Source organism: Anser cygnoides, chromosome 16 (genome assembly GCF_040182565.1).
Source record: "Anser cygnoides isolate HZ-2024a breed goose chromosome 16, Taihu_goose_T2T_genome, whole genome shotgun sequence".
Classification (NCBI taxonomy): Eukaryota; Metazoa; Chordata; class Aves; order Anseriformes; family Anatidae; genus Anser; species Anser cygnoides.
Window position 1 is genome coordinate 7,463,699 of NC_089888.1, and position 18,668 is coordinate 7,482,366.

Genomic DNA, 18,668 nt, shown 5'->3' on the forward strand with positions numbered 1-18,668 from the left:
TCACGCTCAAGCTCCTAAAGTCCGTGTCAGCTGCATGTTCGGCATCTAAGAGCTTTCTTGGATCTCGCCCACTGGACCAGATCCTCAGCTGGTTTCCCTGCTCCTTGAGCTCTTGCCAAAGGTTTAAGCTAAATGTGAGTCCAAGTGAGCCGGCTAGCTTAGAGAGAAGGAATCAAGATATATGATCGCTGCTCCCAGAAATATAAAAAAAATATTTACAGAATTGTACAAACATCCTATTCTCATTAACTCCTCTGCAGCTTTTCTGAAGATCCATTCCAAATATAACTGTACAGTATATACTTCGGAAGAAAAAATGTAAATACACGCACAAACTTCTATTTAATCTTTGGAGGAAAAAATGTACATATTGATGGATTCCCCTCTTTCCCCTCTACAGTTTAAATCATTTTCTCTAGCTGACAGAAATTAAATAAAGACCAAACCTAGAGGACTATCACACATTACAGTATAATTCTTCCTAATTTTTAAGACTTAAGAAAACTGAAAAACTGAATTCGGCACCAGGTCAAAACAGAGCATGTATGAAAGATCCTGTATGACATTTGGATATGACTACATATATTACAGATCCCAAATTTTACTTTTTTTTTTTTTTTTAAACTGGCAATTTTACTGATATGAGTAGTCCAGAATCTTAACAAAATAAGATTTCTGTGGCCTCAGTTTGAGTAATTTTGGCTGTTCAGCTATTGCTGAGGAATCTGCTCTGAACCAAACATCCTCTGCAACACCAGCATATTACTAGCTGACCAGAAAAATATGCAGTTCCAAACATGGAGTATTTACCTGAAGGATTGTGTTCTGACTGGTTTTAAGGCTGTAAAAATATTAGGCTCAGGTCTGTTCAGACAATGTTGGGCATATATTTTGCTTAAGAAGTCTATAAATAGGGAATAACTGCTGACAGTCTAAATAAACTTCCAGTAGCAGGACGATTGCAGAGACATACTTTTCTACACAGAAATTTCAGTAAAATCAATGGATTTTAAAAGCCAATCAGGATATGATGAGACATGAAAAATATCTCTGATCAAGCTGCTAGCAGGGTGATTCAGAAACATACCTTTGATTTGCAAGCCAGTCTATACAAATAGTATCTAAATACCTGTATTTCCCCACAGTGCCCTCCTGAAAGCCATACACGCATGAGTATTCCTGAGGGGTTGTGAAAGAGGCTGGAGCTGAGCCAGGCTTTGGCTGTGACACGGGCTGGTGACGGTGGCCAGTGAGCTGCCGAGGCTGACCGAGGCAGAGTGGTTTCAGCCCTATAAACTTGTTAAATCTAGGGTTGACTCCCCTTCATTTTAGGCTCTACCTGCCCTCTTTTCCCAAGACTAAATTATACCTTGATGATGTTTAATTCCACATTAGTCTAATGAAGACTTTTCTGTGCACGTTGGTTTATATTTTGTGATCCCTTACTGTTCCTTATGCAGTCAAAGTAAAACCAGTGGTACGATTGGCTGAGTAAGGACTACAGTGTTTAGTCTCAAAAAATAGCTGTGTTGAAATGAGCTGTTTAACCAGATCTCACTATTATAACCACTTGGCCAGGAGGCAAAATCTTATCTCTGTGAACAGCGATTCCTTTTCAAAGTGAAACCACACCAGCAATAATTTAAGTTTTTCTTTTAGAACTGAAAGTCTTGGATACAAACTTTACTGCAAATAACCTAAGATATGAAGCCGATATCTATCGCCACCTGTAGTTTCCCCTAAGATATGCATGTCTATGACATGTGAGTTTTCCTTATCTGGGAGTGGACCCAAAGGAAATGTTTCCAGGTAAGCTTTCAAACGCAGGCAAACCCAAGAGTTATAGAAGTAGTACAGGCGTAGTCTGCTGGGAATAACAGGGACGTCCTCTGTCACCCCACAGAAAGAAATGTGAGCAGAACCATACTCATGCCTTTGGGGACTGATTTTATATTATGCTTTCTTCATGTAGCTGCCGAATACAGGAATATCTGTCTCACGCCAGTTTTATGACATTTAAAGCATTTTTGACCCAATCTCCTTCACATAGGGAAGCACATATAACTGTGGTACAGCATTTCAAAAATAAAATGTCAGGCAAAAATAATTTCTCTTAACCAAGTGAAAATGTTTTAGAATCTACTGTATAAATGTTTATATGTGTACGTATATGTACATCTATCTGCACACATGCTCTGCAATTCCAATGCCAGAAAAGGATGATACTGAGTTTGGTGATGATAAGAATGATATAATGGCACTTAACACATCGGTGAGAGTGTACAAACAAACTTACATGGGAACACATGTAACGACTTTATCAGCCAATGGTACAGTATTACCACTTACATTACATTTACATACGTTAATGCTAGGTCTCCGTTTGTTCTGATCTTGTTGATTTCTGGGGAAGATCTCCATAGAGACAGGTGTTGGCATAAATCAATACATATGTATGGAAATACATGTAAATGTTATAAATTCTCTGTTAAGCATAGGCAGAACGGTCTTTTTTCATAATCAAGCAATTATATTTGTATTGCAGCTGCGGAAGTAAACAAAGGCTAAGAACAGGACATCCTATGCCAGACATGATATGTTCAAGGTGTTACAAGAGAGTTCCTATCTTAAAGGGCTCAAAATCTGAACTGGTAGATATTATTATGGCTATTAGAGAGTAGAAACCGAAACATGGATAAATCAGTTGACTTGCCCGAAGTCACTCACAGAGCCTGTGGCACAGTTGGGAGCTGAACAGATTTTCCTAGGAGGACCTCAATTACAAGATGGATCTTGTTTTTATCCAGCACAGCTGGATTCTCCATGTCTTTACATGGACATGCTGGGTGGCAGAAGAGTGGGAGATAATTTCTCCCTTTCGTTACACACCCTTTGAGAGGGACTGTGAAAATTCCTCTTTTTTTTTTTTTCTTTTCTTTTTCTCTCTTTTTTTTTCTTTTTTTTTTTCTTTTTCTGTATTGTCTTTCCCAAAGGCCTGAAGGAAAAAACATCACTCTAAAGAGAGCCCAGAGGAGAAAGTTCATGCCCCAGGTCATCTCTCTAAACCAGATTCACACCACACTAACACATTTGATGTTGAATCCCTTGCTTATTAATGCAGCCAGATTTGTCTACTTAGTTGGCCCTCAGTTTTGTAACTCACTGAGCCTCGCGCTGGGATTTCCTACAGCCACAGATTCTCACAGAAGGAAGGACTGAAATGACTTAGTCCAGGCGAGGCAGCAGGACTCTTTAAAACGTGTGACCAAGTTTTGTGCAATACCCTTGCAATTCCCAGCTTCTCTGTGTTATGCAAATTATAATTTGGCCATATGATACAGCTCCTACAGAAAGAAGCATGCTAAGCAGCGTGTGGCAGAAGCATATACAGTTAACCTAAGGAAACCATGAAAAAAAATACAGAAAAAGAAAGACAAGTTTTTCTTTCCTCGTTTCTTTTTGTTGTTAAAACATTTGTTTTATATCTCTTGATTTTTTTTTTCAATAAACACAGTCTTTTGTTGTTGTTGTTGTTTCATGTACCTCAAGTAGGAGGAAAATTTGCTGTAATAGGCAGCGTGAGAAGCATTCTTCACCATAAGAAGAAAAAAAGATTCAGCTCAAATCCTCCAGCAGCGCCCACCTAGGTGGTGCTGAAATAAAGACATTATGGTGCTTTTTCTGAATGTCCTTATGCAAACAGGACGTGGTAAATGTCTCTTTTTTGAAAAAGGGCTTGTATCTGGTCTTAGTTCTGCCCTTTGATTTATTAGGAGCTTCAGCTGCAGACCAAATAGGTTTTCCTGTCTCTGCTATCTCCTATTCCAGTCTTAAGTCATTGTGCTTTAAGACACGCTCTTTAAAGTACAAACTCTGTTACAGTGCCCTAAATAATATGTGATGCGAATAAGTGCTGTTAAAGGAGTTTCCTGTTTTGGTTTCCTTATTGGCACTCCAAGCTGAGCTAAAATCTCCAAAGGGCTTACTTAGTATGCAGATATTGAAACCAAACCAAAAAAAGATTCACGCATTTATTGTGCTGTAGCTTTAAATGCCCCTGGCAGGAACTTCATTTCTCTCCCTTTCTCCCTTTCTCTCTTTCTCTCTCCCTCTCCCTCTCCTCTCTCTCTCTCTCTCTTTTTGATGTTTCTTCTTTCTCTCAGCCTGTCATTGACAGTAAGTGCAATCACATTACACACAGCTTTCTTTGGAAAGCCCCCTTTTTAATGATCTGGCAGTCTGTAGACACTGACTGCTTCCAGAAAAAATTTCAATCCCTCTTCCCACAGCTTCCGCAAGCTCCAATGATAAATGACACCTGTCATTCTGTCACAGACAAACGGCACAGATGGGAACGTCAGTGATATATGGCTCACCAGAACAGGAAATCAAGTTTGTTGGTTTTTTGGTGTTTTTTTTTTTTTTTTTTTTAAACAGAAAAGAGCTGACCAGGACATTGTCATGAGGCTGTTCCAGGGGGCCTTGCCTGGAGGAGGAAAGGAGGCAGGCGCAGAGGAACTGGTAGTTTTTAAGTAGCAAGCTACAGTTAAAAGACTGAGGACCGGGGCTGTCTGAGGGGCTTTGCGATTTAAGACTCAAAGTACGCCTCAGCAGCAGTCCGAAGGTGCAATTACAACCCTTACAGACGTACCCAGAGCCACCGGTGAACCACGTCCAGCAGCCCCAGCCCCAGGCAGCAGCTGGGTGCCAGAGCCGTGCCGGCAGCGCCCTGCGCCGTGCAGCCGCCTTGGGACCCGGGCTGGCCTGGGAAATGGGCTCGGATAACTTCACATCAGCTGCGGTTGGAGCTTGGATTAGACGTATCCACAATTACATTTGATTTAATTTCTCCCAGTGATTGAACTGAACCAAAATCCTGGCTTTAAGAACGCCTGAGAAATGGGGAAATTTAATTCTGAACCCATTTTCTCTCAGACAGGTCTTTCTTAAGCTTCTTTTAAAATCACTCGTTTTCACAAGGAAATTTTTTTTTTACAGACAAATCTCTTAGCCTGACTGAGACTTGCAGCCCCCTTTTCACTGCCAAGAAGGCAGACAATAAGCTCAGAGCTCCGGCAGAAACTGTGCAGAACTTTTTACCCCGCGCTGCTCCTTGATAAGGGAATCAAGCCCTGCCCCACGGCTCTTCCAGCAGGGCACCGGAGGAGCTGCAGAGCAAGGGGGAGCCCACTTGGTTAGCAGGAAACTAAAGAACCTGTAGCAGCTGTGAGAAAGGAAAATCTCCCTCGGACTGCACGTGGAGAAGAGAGGGCAGGACTTTAACACCCAGACAGAAAGGCTGTCTTCTCTAATCCCGAAGTGGGCACTTTTTCACAAATAACTTGCTAGCACTGCTGTGCTGAGTGTAAAATCCCTTCTTGCTCTCCACAGCCAGCTCTGGACAATCCCCTCTGTGTGACTATGTGACAAAGCCTTTTCCGGATTTTGTTACAGAGCAAACACAATGCTAGCATCTCCTGAGACAAAGATAAAGCGAACGAACCATTCTTCTGCTCTTAGTCACAGAACTTGTCCTTATTTACAAAATCATTTCTCACGGGTAAACACGGCTTCATGGAATAAAGGTAGCAAAATCAGACCCAAAGAAAAAAAATTTGGCTTGTCTTTCTGCAGGTTCTGGAAATGCAAGGCTACATTTATAGAGCATTCCCTGCAATTCAGCTGTAGGGTTTCTGAAAAGATTAACGAATGTCATGTGACAAAATCTCCACATGCTGCAATGAAAATATATCCCTTGAGGCTGCATTTTCAAAAGGAGCTGGGTGATAATGCTGCCTTTCCTGCACATTTATTGAATTTGATGTGTACAGTTGTGTGTACAAAAAACTAATCAGGAGTCCAAAGTGACGTGAAATACAACTAAGTATGCAGGCAAAGTTAACAAAAGAAATTTCATCACAATTTAGATGCTGATTATCAGCAGCAATAGCCTAGGGAGAACTTCAGAACAAATTCCTCAGATTTTCCAACACTATCTAGGCTACTAATATTGCTCCAGTATGGTTTCATGCTCTATATTAAGTCACTGTGATGAAATGTATAAAATGAACTGAATGACTGCTAGCCCTTAAACCTGGACGGCTCAAGATTATACATATTCAAGGCATTAATATCGAGCCTTTCATCATCCATCAATTGTAACCCACATAGATCACAGAAAATTTTCATTGCAGGGACAGATTTTTGTCTTTCTATAAATTAAGAATAGGATTCTTATAGAAAGCAGAAAGGTGGTAATCATGCGGCAGCTCAACCCATCAAGTGCACCTATGATGTCAGTGGGTCTGGGATGCAAAAATTCAACCCTTCTAAGGATATAGGAGAAAAAATCATCACACCAAGGAGTAGTGACTGAGGATGTGATGCAGTGAACATACTCGGTGACCAGATATGTGTTATTCCAAGCAGAGGAAATGAAGGGAAGGGTATGATAGGGGACCAATGGGCCACTGACAAATTTAAATAAAGATCAAGCTCTGTCTCAGTTTGAAAGCATACTTTTATATCTCTGTACCACAACAAATGGAGCAGCAACACAAATCCCTGTAAGAAGCTGAGATGGAGGAGAGAGCAACACACCAGCGTGCCCGTACAGTGCAGGCTCAAACACCTCTAGCACTAACGATGTGACTTTTCCATAGTCCGACAGCTTCACAGAGGCTAGTGCCAGCTTCTGTGTCTCTCAGTCTTAACCTGCAACCAGCTAACTGCACATCCATTTTATAACATGACGGATAAACTGTAACCACAGATCTGAATGACAGTGAGCTGCAAGAAATTCAGTGTCCGAACTGACACATCTATTGTTTGTACTTCTGTACGGCCACACTCTGCAGTCTGCGCATTCCGGTTCCGGAGAAGAAACATGACTTCATAGCAAAACTTGGACTTAGACTGAATTGGAGCACCTGGGGCAAAGTTTCTTTTCTTATTCTATTTCCTGAGGATACAGCTGAGTGCAACTTTCTGGCTTCCACAGTCACTTCTCAGTTTGAAACAGATGCAGTTTTTCACTAAGAAAGATAACTTGCAAGTAGAATTTCCGTTGCTATCCTTCTCCATTAGGAGAGAAAATTAAAATATCCTTCAGGAGGGAATACATAACAGTTCTGTAAATTTAACAAGGGGTTTCTGCAAGCACTGAAGAATATCCTGAAAATATACTACAGAACAGAACACTGTACATTAGGAAAAAAAGAAAAAAAAGAATAACTAGGATAATGCCAAGAAAAAAACATTCTGTAATGTCAATATTGTTGCATCAGGATGGATCTAGCCAAGTATATTTTAAGCTTTGATCAAAACTGTGAATCTGCTGAGGCAGAATTATAACCCCAATGTAGCAAAAGTCTGAAATTTGTAATGACAATTAAAAAATATTATGTTCCAGAGAGACCAAAAACCAAACAGAGATCCTGAGCCAGTAGATAAAATTCACCAAACTAAAGCTGTGCAAGTGAGATACGACAGGGCGGAGCTTTAAAAACAGAATATGAAACAAACCCAAAAGACAATCCCGGTTGTGAGGCGCAGATTTCTAAAAGCACTTAGGGAATTTAGATGCCCACTTCCCATTGACTTTCAGTGAGAGTTTGGTGCCAGATTGCTCTTTTTACCTTTGAGAGTCTCAAGTAATGGAATCACTCAAGAAAAACAGGACAACAGCAAACTGAACAAGCTGCAGGGTTAATTTTCCACAATGTACTAGAGATGCTGACAGACAAGCCAATGGGCCAACTGGGAAAGAACTGGGACCTGCACCAAAAATGTACTTGTCAAGCAGTTGCAGATTTTTTTTTAGCTGTTCTGGGATAAAATTGACGTGTTTTGACTGATGAATCATGAGCAAAGATTGCCCAGTGTGCTCAGTTTGAAATACCAGCTTCTACCTGTGTGTGCTGGAACACTCTGTTCTCTCCTCTGAGCATTTCTTTGGCAAATCTGTTCTTGAAGTAACAGCTAAGCACAAATCCTTCAGGGTGCAATCCTGTTCCTCTCCAGCCCAACAGGGATTATACCACTGAATCCAGCTGGGAACAGTAGCAAGCTATTAATACGGAGACCTCGTATGTATCAAAATTTTGCAAAATAGTCATTTCTTCACATGTCCCTTGCAGCATGTTGGGACAAAGACATTTAGTGAAATGTGTTTGCTGTCATCCATTACACCTGCCAGTTTGTGACATTAGCTATCAAAATAGATGACAAACGGTGTGAACGTGGGGTGCCTGGTTGCTCCTTCTGTTGTTTCCAGACCTCTTTATCCCAATTAATTGTGCTTCTCTCCTCTTCCTTCCCCTTCAATCTCAGTACTTTCAGCTGCTGTGGAATATAATGGTGATAACAACAGACTCCATCATACTGAAGATGATGGTGACAGCTACATGGGCTTTCGGATTCCTCCTTACACCAATCTGTGTCACACTGTTTTTATTGACTTACAGAACAAATAAATGCCCATATATGATTGTTGGCATTAGGGTCTTACTTTTCTATCCTCCTAAATCTTACTGGAAGACTTAGCAACTCACAAACAGTGCTGTTTGAAACCTGAAGCTGTATCTACCCTCTTACATGGGCTGGATCCACAATCCAGGCAGTGCCAGCTGGGCCTTTTGCTCTTTTTTTTTTTTTTCTTTTTTTCTTTTTTCTAAAGAATAATTGTAACTTTTTTTTCTTTAATGCCTTATCTCAGGGCCTCCTGGCTGTGGTATCCTTTCCTTGAGACCTTCTTGCTTAATATGGTTTAAAATTCATCTCAATTGCAAGATGAGAATGCAGAAATATACCGTGGGGTCTGACTTCTATTTCAGAGGCTTTCCTGCCTCCTGTTCAGGAAAAAACAGACAGATGTGCTGTGTTCATGGGAGCGAGGATATTAATGGTTTGTTCATCCCTTGGGGAGTTCCACAAGTGAATGCTAACTGGATGTTAGCAGACTTTTTAAGTTTGTTTGGTAAAGTCCAGTCTCCTCACGTTCATAAATGTAAGGCAATTAGCTAACTCCACTTGTAGATAGCTGACTACCTCAGCTCTTTGTTCAGTTGAGTTAACACGTATATTTATGAATTTTACTAAATCTAATGGCCAAACAAAAGCAATTGGTTGGCAAGGATCCAATCACAAACATTTCGTGAGTATAAAAAGCATTGTGTCATGTCAGCAGAGGATCCAACAGAAGTAACACGATGTGATGTGACACGACTCAAGCAATGTAATGTAACATGGCACCACCAAGTAAGCAAAAAAAAGGCCAAACATTTTATTTTTAGCTGAGATGGTCATTACCGTCCGATGTCTGATTTGAATGTTTTTTGACGGACTTAAGTGGAGTGAATACTGTTAGAATTTGGCTGATGTCATGGGTTTAATAGCTATTTGAATTATCCCAATCTTCTAGCAGCTCACTAAATTTTTAATCCTTTCTGTTCACTATGAGGACAAAAAAAGGCTTTCTTCTAAAATAATGGCCTAAAATGCTGTCATTGCACACTAAATGTTATAGCATGTGGACCAGACTTTTCTAATATATGTCACTGAGTGATATGTCTTTAAAAGCTTTCTGAGATTTGAACAGTCATAAGAGAAGTTGAAGACTATGGCCTGGTCCTTGCTCCTCAGAGTAACCTGTGGCAAAACGAGCTACACATATGGAACAATAGCTCCTTAGCTAACAGCAGGTTTGAAGAATTAGCGACACAATGCACTGATACCTACAGCTGTACTAACATCTTTCAGAGTGCTGGAGATCACACACAGACAGACATCATGCCACGACAGAGATCCATGGGCAAGTAACAGGACGAGGTTGCAGCGGGAGTCGGTTCCCCATAGGACGTCCGTGACTGCACTCTGAGCAGCACAGCCTTGTGCTGACGGGCCACGGGGATTTCTTCCCAAATCCCTCAGCCGGGTTTTACAGGGCCTGGCCACAGACGTAGCAGGAGAAAATAATAAAACACGAGGGTGGAAGGAGGAGGCAGTAAACTTCTGGCTTTCTGTGAAGCGTCCAGTAGGCTCCGGCATGAAGTGCTAGCTCAGCCCTCAGTTCATATCAGCATTACATCCAGTAGGTTCTGGCATGTAGCGCTTGCTCAGCCCTCAGCTCATATCAGCATAAACACTTCATCACAGCTGACACGCTGATATGCTAAATGAGTAAGTGCGGTGCACAAAGAGGTCACAGAGAAGTTAACTAAAGGGATTATAAGGGACAGTCAACACACTTCAAAAAGAAAAACCTTGATAGGTGCAGAAAACATGGTAAATGAGCCCGAAGAATGCAAACCCTCCACCGTGCACTCCATTACAGCCCTGACAGTCCAGTTCCAAACAGTTAAATATGAAACTGTCAACAAGGGCCTGTCTTAATAACCAAACTTGAGGCCTTTTATCCTGGAAGATTTATGAAGTAATTTTAAAGAGGCCCAAGCAAACATCTGTCAATAAATTGAATGCCGGCTACAGGATTTACAAGCAAGACAAGAATTTCTCATTAAGTGCACATTAGCACTGTGGGGATCATAAATAGTAAGAGGGCAGGATGCTGAGCCTCTCAAGCTGTCATTAAAACACTATCTAAGAACTAATGAGGAAGTGATGGAAGGATACTAATGATCCCTCAGGCTCCTTTCATTCGGCAGTGAAAGAGGACCGTGCAATACTGAGTTTCATTCTGCCACAGCCGAAGGTCTACAGTACGGTAGAGAGATTTTCGGAGAGCCTCCCAGTGCAGCCTCCACCACTGCAACCCCACGAGCTGTGCATGGATTCTGAATGCTCACTGGTGGAGCTGCAAAACATCGTCATGAGCTCTGGCCTCCAAATCACGTGAAGCTCAGGGTAACAAACAGAATGGGCATGTCCCGGACTCTGCAGCAGGACAGTGGAAGAGGTGTGGGTTATACCAGGAGGATATGCACCGCCCTGCAGGTGAAAAAGCTGATCAAGTAATTTTCCTATGGAAAATAACTTGAAATGATTATGAGCTTCCATGTTGACAAATGGGGCTGATGGACAAGATTTCTTTTGCCCTGATCTGAGCAATGATGTAGAGTCTGGGGACAGGACTTCAGCTCTCATCCTTCTCCGAAGAGGGAGGCAAAGATCTTTGGAAACCACCAGAGAATCATAGGCGGCTCTGGTCGCAAGAGCTACTAATAACCTCATCAATGAACAGATCCTTCATTGGTCTTTTTTTGTGCCCTCATCTGCTTCCCTGTCCCCATTCACCTTCCTCTATACTTGCTGCTCCCCACACCAGCTCCAACCTCTCAGCCTGTATACCTCCACCCATGAGCAGTCCCTGACACTCCTCCTCTGACTCTTCTTTCTCTCTCTGTCCTCTCTTCTCCATCAGTTTGTGCCTGCGGCCCCAGGTTACCCCTTTCACTGCCTTTTACACAACACAGCCCCTGCAACCCTTGCCCTCACTGTGCTTTAGTCTCTTGGCCAAGAAGATGAAGGGATGCAGGAACCAGAGGTGAGACTGCAGCTGCTGGTGGAAGTCAAGGCCATGAAGAACTGGAGTTCAACCTGTCTGGGTGCTGCTCTCGCAGTGAAAAGATTTTATTGTTGCATAGCAGTGGTGGTAAGCACAGAGGGTCACATGTTGTGAAGGAGGCAGCCTGCTTCTCATTCTTTGCAACTCCCCATTCCTCATAAGTGGAGGAAGTGCCTTTCCTCGGCTCTCAGCCCAGTTTAGAGAATAAGGCACTCAGGTGATCCCTTTCTCTGCTGGAGAAAAGGTGAAGCTTTGCTATTGTTCTCCCATGAAAGTTTGATGGAGCTTACAAATGCCTAATTGTACTTGGGAACGCCTGATCCACGAGATTTGTATTTGATGAGAACCCAGCTGTGCCTGCGACCTTTCTATGAGCTGTATTTATTTATTTATACACAGAAACATGTGTATGCAAGACTATGCTTCTAGTAGGACCAACTTATGACGTACATGGACGTCAATCCCCGGTCTTACTTTCACGTTCTGTCCAGTGATAAATGTCTGATCATGTATACAAAGTGTGGCAATTCCATGGCTTAAGACTGATGACAGCTAGATAGCCCAACAGTTAGGGAACTCATTAGGGACGTGGGAGGCCTGAGTGCAAGTTCCTGTTCTAACGATTCAGAGCATGGACTTGATTTGGATCTCTTCACAACCCAGATGACTGCATCTCCATCACATTGCTGGCTATTCTACACCTCTTTCCCCCCTTTTTTGCGTGCTCATGACCAGAAGCTGACACAATTTTCCTGGTGACGTGTTGGTCCAAGAGGACACATTTTTGATCCTTACTATCAACAAATCTGTTTGCTGATGGAAAAGAAAAGAAGTTTTTGAGATTGTTCTGTTTTCTACCAAGATGAGAATCTTCCCCTTGCTGTGACCCTCTATAGCACAAGCACCCAAATGATTACTGAGACATAAAAAACTATTTCTTTCAATAAGAATTATTTCTCTAGGTCTACAGCGCATTTGCACTTAAACCATAATGTAGTTACATTTTTTTCTATAATAGATGTTTTTACACGCTATTGGTGCCATAGATATATGTCTCTTTCTGAGACTTTTGTCTGCAGAAGAAATCAAATGAATGTAACCAAAGTGCACATTAGGAGAAAGACATTATATTAATGAGTGGTAACGCATATCAACGAGTTACTCTTCAGTTAAAAAACTCATTCAAAAGAAATATCATAGTTTAAACCCTTAAACACTCAGCTTTTCAAATGAGTTTGTCCATAAACATAATTGTTAATAACTTGTATTTAGTAGATAGTTCTTCTACAACAAAATTAACTCATAAAAAAACAAACTTTAACTTTTTCAATAAAAGATATTAAAGAGGAATATATTTCAGTGCATTCAGCAATTATACAAATATTCTCACTCTATCCTATTTACTCCCAGTACTGGAAATTTAATGCAATCCAGGGAAGTAAACAACCTGTGTACCTAAGGCTTCAGAGCCAAGCCTTTCATTAAAACAACTATAAATATCTGAAATAAATGATGGGCAAATGTTATATGCTATATCCAGTGATTTTTTTTTTTCATCTATATTGCTATCTTTAACTCAGGCTATATTTCATTGAGCTGTTTTCTAATACTTTTATTAACACTGCATCAACCAGTAGGATCAATGTATTTAACTACTAGTCGGTGCAAGTCAGGATAGAAATTTCACCCAATCTAATTATTCCTTGTGATGTTATGGCAAGTATGGAAATGTATAATTACAGTGTAATTACACAGACACTGCAAATTCAGTAAGTTGTAAATTCAAGGCTATATTTCAATATTAGGTCATTTGAGTGGGTTCAAAATTAGGCAAAACCTGTTTGCTCATCACTGGTAATTATGTTGTCAACTTCTCCAAAGCCAGGCACCTCTAAGGAGCATCCAGCTGTTTAATCAGACAAGCCGCCTGACCTGTACGAGGATGAAAGTGAACTCGCCAATTACTGACTGATTGTTTCTTCTGAAAACAATCATTTTGGTCTTATATGGTGCATAAGACTATTAGACGGCACCAGTGTGACTACAGTAGTTGCAAGGACTTTCCTCTATCAGGCTGGGGATGCTTTGCATTTTGACAGAATAGAATGGACTTGCATTTGTATGTAATTTCATCTGCTACTATAGATGGGACTGTGTGTGGAGAAAGATAATTTTTGGCTTGCTTGTGGTCAAGTGTCACATAAAGTCTGATTATCCTACTTTACCCTAGGTAGAGAAGTTTGAACCTATTGACTGATTTACATCAGTGAGATTAGAATCAAATAACCATCTCTTTGCAGCCGGAAAAGTATGGAGTTTAAGTAGCAATCCTAAATCCTGATGCAAGGAGAACTCCTACTGCACAGAGAGATACGATAGTGTCACTGCAAACCAAAGGATTTCAAGAACATCTTTAAATGCTGCTAGATTTAGGAACAGCAAGATGTAGTGGAGCTATACTTGCATGTGGTAGCTGTTGGTTGAATGCAGGACACATAGGTAAAGCTATATTTTAAAAAACAATAAGAAAGAGTGTCTATTTTGATCTGTTCCAGTAAGGCCCACCCTGCTTTAAACGTTTTTTTGTTCAACAAATGTTTTATGGGGAAAAACGCCTACAAGCTTCTAAGCACACATCCATCTGCTGACCCAGCTGTGGATGCTAATATACATAATGGAAGAGAAATTTCCTGTTACAAATTCTTCTGTAAACTGCAAATCTTAATCCTTTGTTTTAGGTACCGATTCAACAATTTTAATATCAATAATTAAACAAAACAATTTATTTCAGCAAGATCTCAGGCAACAGGTTCTGAATGAAAACTAAAAGCACACTTTCTTATTTCTTCTTGACCTTTTTAATGGAATAAAATTGACCCTGTTTTTAGGTAAGGATATTTGCATAAATATGGAAGAAAGTAAGCTTTAATATTAACTTTATCTCAAGTATAGAGAAGAAAAATATTTTGATCTTGATTTGTATTTGTACTGCATTGTCATTATCAGGGGCTTTTAAACAGACTAGGAACAGTTTTTGCTGTTTTGAGCCTTCTTTAACGATACAGTGGTATAAAGGTGCCCTTACTACCTCTGAGGATCCGATCTTTTTCATTTAAACATACACGTGGTTTATGGTAGCTTGAACCAAATTTCTAATTATGAAAAGCAGGTCTGGTTTTATATCCAAATTTAGCTTAGTTGAATAAAAAGCAGGTGTTACCTTACTTTTATTCTTATAAATTAATGTTATCAGACTTGCTGACTCACGAAAATGAGGTTACAGCAATTTTAGGTATGCTGAAAAATTAATCTATCATTTGAAGAACACTGCACTATACTTTATCTTGTATTTCTTGCTCTGATTCTTCCTCTTATGTTATCCCCATTTCTTGGCCTTGAAACGTGTTAGTGATGGTGCGATAAATATCAGACCATCCACTTTTTCTTCCACTGAGTTTCTGAGATGTCTTTTGTTGTTTGCAGTAGGTGAAACCTCAAAACTTCTAGGGCTACAGTTCACATGTACTCATCTAAACTATCTTCCTGATTCTGCAAATTGAGCTAAAATTAGTAGTTGGGGATTTCAAGCACTCCCACTTCTGATTAGACTGAGAACAAGATCTTCTGTAGCACCTTAGATACTCCTGTTTCTATCATTAACTGAAAACCAGAAAGTATAAAAATTTACATATTATCTTTCCTGAGAAAAAATGCCAGGAGCAGGGCCATTCACTGGGTCATTTCACTAGGGATAGACACAGCTCGTGTCCAAGACAGATGCAGGGATGCTCTCCCCATCCTGGACTGCGAGGCTGCAATCAGACATTCATCTAGAAAGTTGCTGGCTTCTCTTTTTTTGATGTATTTCTAGCTCCTTCTTCTGTAGTACAGCAGCATTAGCTCTGTTCTCTAGCTTTCACATATATTGTAAAGAAAAAACTTGCCTACCCTCACTTCATTAGCAACAGCTAGGGCTGTTGTTTAGCAGTGAAACAGTTGCGTTAATGACCTGGGGAGCAGGGCAGGTGTGCAGGTGTCTGCTGTACATGTGTCTCACTCAGCTCTTCCATTACTCTAGGCTTTGAACGTTTCCCTTATCATATATATCAAATAAAGTAGGAAGTAAAGTAAGTTTTACTATGAATGTTATCTCATTTATTGAGAAAAAAAGATGTGAATTCTGCTCAGGCAATAAAAGGGCCTTAGAGGGAGTGTAAATGTAATTTTCACCCTTTCAGGGCCCCCTTACTTTTCTACATAGTATAAAGGGCTCTTGCAGGTTGTGCTTTCCCTCTGTAATGCAGATCCACCCTTTATCTAAAGTCCAAGTGTATCTTCTTGATCTATTTATGCACAATGAACACCATGAATATTTTTTATTTTTGCTAATGCCTTGCTGGGCTGATGAATAAAATCCCATAGACTCTAATAAACCACAGAAGGATAATTTAGAATTATGTCCCATGGAAAGCCTCAGTAAATAATAAAAGCATAAATATACTGGCAAGCTAATGTTATCCACTGCGGGAGACATTTAGAAATGAGAACCTACATCTGTGCACAATAACACATGTTCAGTTGTGGATCTCTCCTTCCATTCACACATGTGATTGAAGGTACAAATTTCGTGCCTGCTCTATGCACACATCATCATTACAGGCTGGTTTCCGCACTACGAGGATTTACTCGTGTTTGTTAAACCTAGGTGGGTATACTTTCTTTCCTGGAATAGTCAAGTGCAAATGAATGAACAGAAACAGATTAAATGGCAACTCTAATTAAGCCGCTTATATGTCACAGCACACTAACGTCAACATATTGTTTTAGCTACTGCAAATTATCAGTACTAAAGTTCTTTAACTGGGAGTCTAAATTTCCTCATTATTCCAGCTAGGGACAAAAGACTACACAAAGAAACAAGAAGGGCAAAGGTGCTTGATTACAAACAATGCTTTAATGAATAATAATATTCCGCATTTCTGTGCTGTTTCCTACACCTTCCCGTCTCGGGCTGTGCAGATCCTCAGGCTGCAGTCAGCCCCAGCAGAGCCAGTTCCCGCCTGTGGAGGCCCAGGGCTCTTTGGTGGCAATGAATGGGGTTCCACAAGGCAGGAAGGGTGCTTGGCCCTTTTGATCTGTGTCTGCAGGTGCATATGCCGTGCTCACCGAATCTCAGAAAGCTTTTCCTACAGGTCAGGAAAGAGAGCTGTAGAGGGGCTATGCCGTGGCTTGGGGCAGATGAGCAATGAGTGGAAGGCAAGGCTTGAGCCCGGCAGCCTGGGCTCAGGTCTCCTCTCACACATTTTCTTTCCCTTCACCTTCCCTCTCTCTCTCTGGATTGCTATTGTCTGTCTCCAGATTTCCACAGCAACAAGAGCATAAAATTCACTATCTGGCCTTTCAGGAGCTTAATGGGGAGACCTTCAGTGCGCACAATTGTTCTGCTTTTAACTTATTTTTGCAAAGCAGGTATATTTCCAACCTAGAATTAGAGAGAGTGGCCTCAGGCTAAATTGCAGGGAGTCCCAAATGAGTGAACCCTTTGAGGGGAGAATCACTGAAGAAGAAAATGAAGATGACAAGGCTGTTGCTTCTTAATAAACATTATCACATTTTCACCATGCATTATTTATTACTTTTCTTTCACTGATTTATGTTCTAAAATATTTAATCTAATATGTATAACTATATACATATATACATACATTTAACTCTCTCTTTTTTTTTCCTAAACAAATTTCAAGTTAGAATTCTTCCTGTGTTGTTGCATGGTTAAATTAAAGTGTTAATTCTGTCAAGCATTTTTTTTCCAATCAGAATATAAACATGATTAAATTAAGGGCATTTGATTGAATGCTGTAATGTGATATATTTTCCAAAGTTAAAGGTGGAACGCCGTAATCAGTCCTAATGTTTGTACCTGTGCTTCCTGTGGTTTCTCTAACCTTGTTCTCTGCTAGCAGTTTCAACTGCTTGTAAGCTGCTTTTGTGTCAGGACATGAGGGAAGGTTATTAACATCTTTTGCAACCTGCACAAGACATAGTATAGGAACTCTGCTCCTAAAATGACTGAGGGAAGAGCAAGGCTCGAATGAGTCCAAGCTGAGTCAGACAGCAGTGCTGACTGTCACCGTGAGAAGCCCATGCAGCCCTCCTGGGCTTGAACACAGCCTTGGCTTAGATTTGGGGAAATCCACAGAAAGCCATAATCCTCCTGCCTAAAACAGAGAAAAGACTGGATGGGACTGGAGTCATCGTCATAAGGGGGTCTGAGCAGGGTGGAGAAGCTCATGTGCCATATGTAACTGCCGGCAGACGTCACGCATATAAACGAGGCAGCAGCTCGCAGCAAGGCGAAGGCAGTGCTCCGCGTTGCTCTCGTGCCTTGTCTGCTCCGGCTGCCTCGCTGGGCCTCCCTTCTGCATGTAGACGGTTGGACCAAAGCCCTGCAGTTGTGGGGTGGAGCAGTCTGTGGAAAATGGCTCCTGGTTACCTCAGCGGGGCCTGCAAGTTGTGCGAAAGGTCAACTTTTCCAGCACAGGACCCTCCTCTCTCTTATTTTACTTTATGGTCAGATAGACCATTTTTATTCTGAGATCTGCTGCTGTCCAGTAAATATATAACTTTGTTACTAACCAAGCCTGCTCCAGAATGATACCTTTGTGGACACTAAAAACAATTTAATGGCATGTCACAATAGCAATTCACTCTGCTAATAGCCCGGCTCCATAATACTATATTGCATAAACCTCCTTCAGTCTTCTGACAAATAATTCACCTTTATGCACTCTGCAGCAAGCTCCATTTCACTAACAAATATATTTCTCCCTTACACCTACAAATAAATATCCAGCATCTTCTTACTGTAACATCAGCTGTTCCTTTGGATGAGGTCAGCGGTGCCATATTTCTACCACGAATCACCTATCTCCATCACAGCCTCAGAGACTATCAGTTTTTAACTGGCACATCAAATCACAGAGAAGGGTGCAGGGAATAAAGTCTTGGAAAAAAAATATGTACATTTTGATATGTCTCACAAGCAGCAGCAGTGAAAAGTTTAAATACTCTGTATGTCAGGGCAGCCTTAAACAAATGTTTATGGGCTTTGCTTTTGCAAGCATAAGTATTTGGGTAAGCACAA

The 18,668-nt window shown here is 40.9% G+C and overlaps 1 protein-coding gene and 1 long non-coding RNA gene across 6 annotated transcripts in view; one reads left to right on the forward strand and one right to left on the reverse strand.

Annotated features, from left to right (window-relative positions):
* Positions 1-18,668, reverse strand: part of TSHZ2 (teashirt zinc finger homeobox 2) — a 230,221-nt gene that overhangs the window by 134,692 nt on the left and 76,861 nt on the right. The gene's annotated exons all lie outside the window — the stretch shown is intronic.
* Positions 1-18,668, forward strand: part of LOC136786509 (uncharacterized) — a 38,575-nt gene that overhangs the window by 12,725 nt on the left and 7,182 nt on the right. The gene's annotated exons all lie outside the window — the stretch shown is intronic.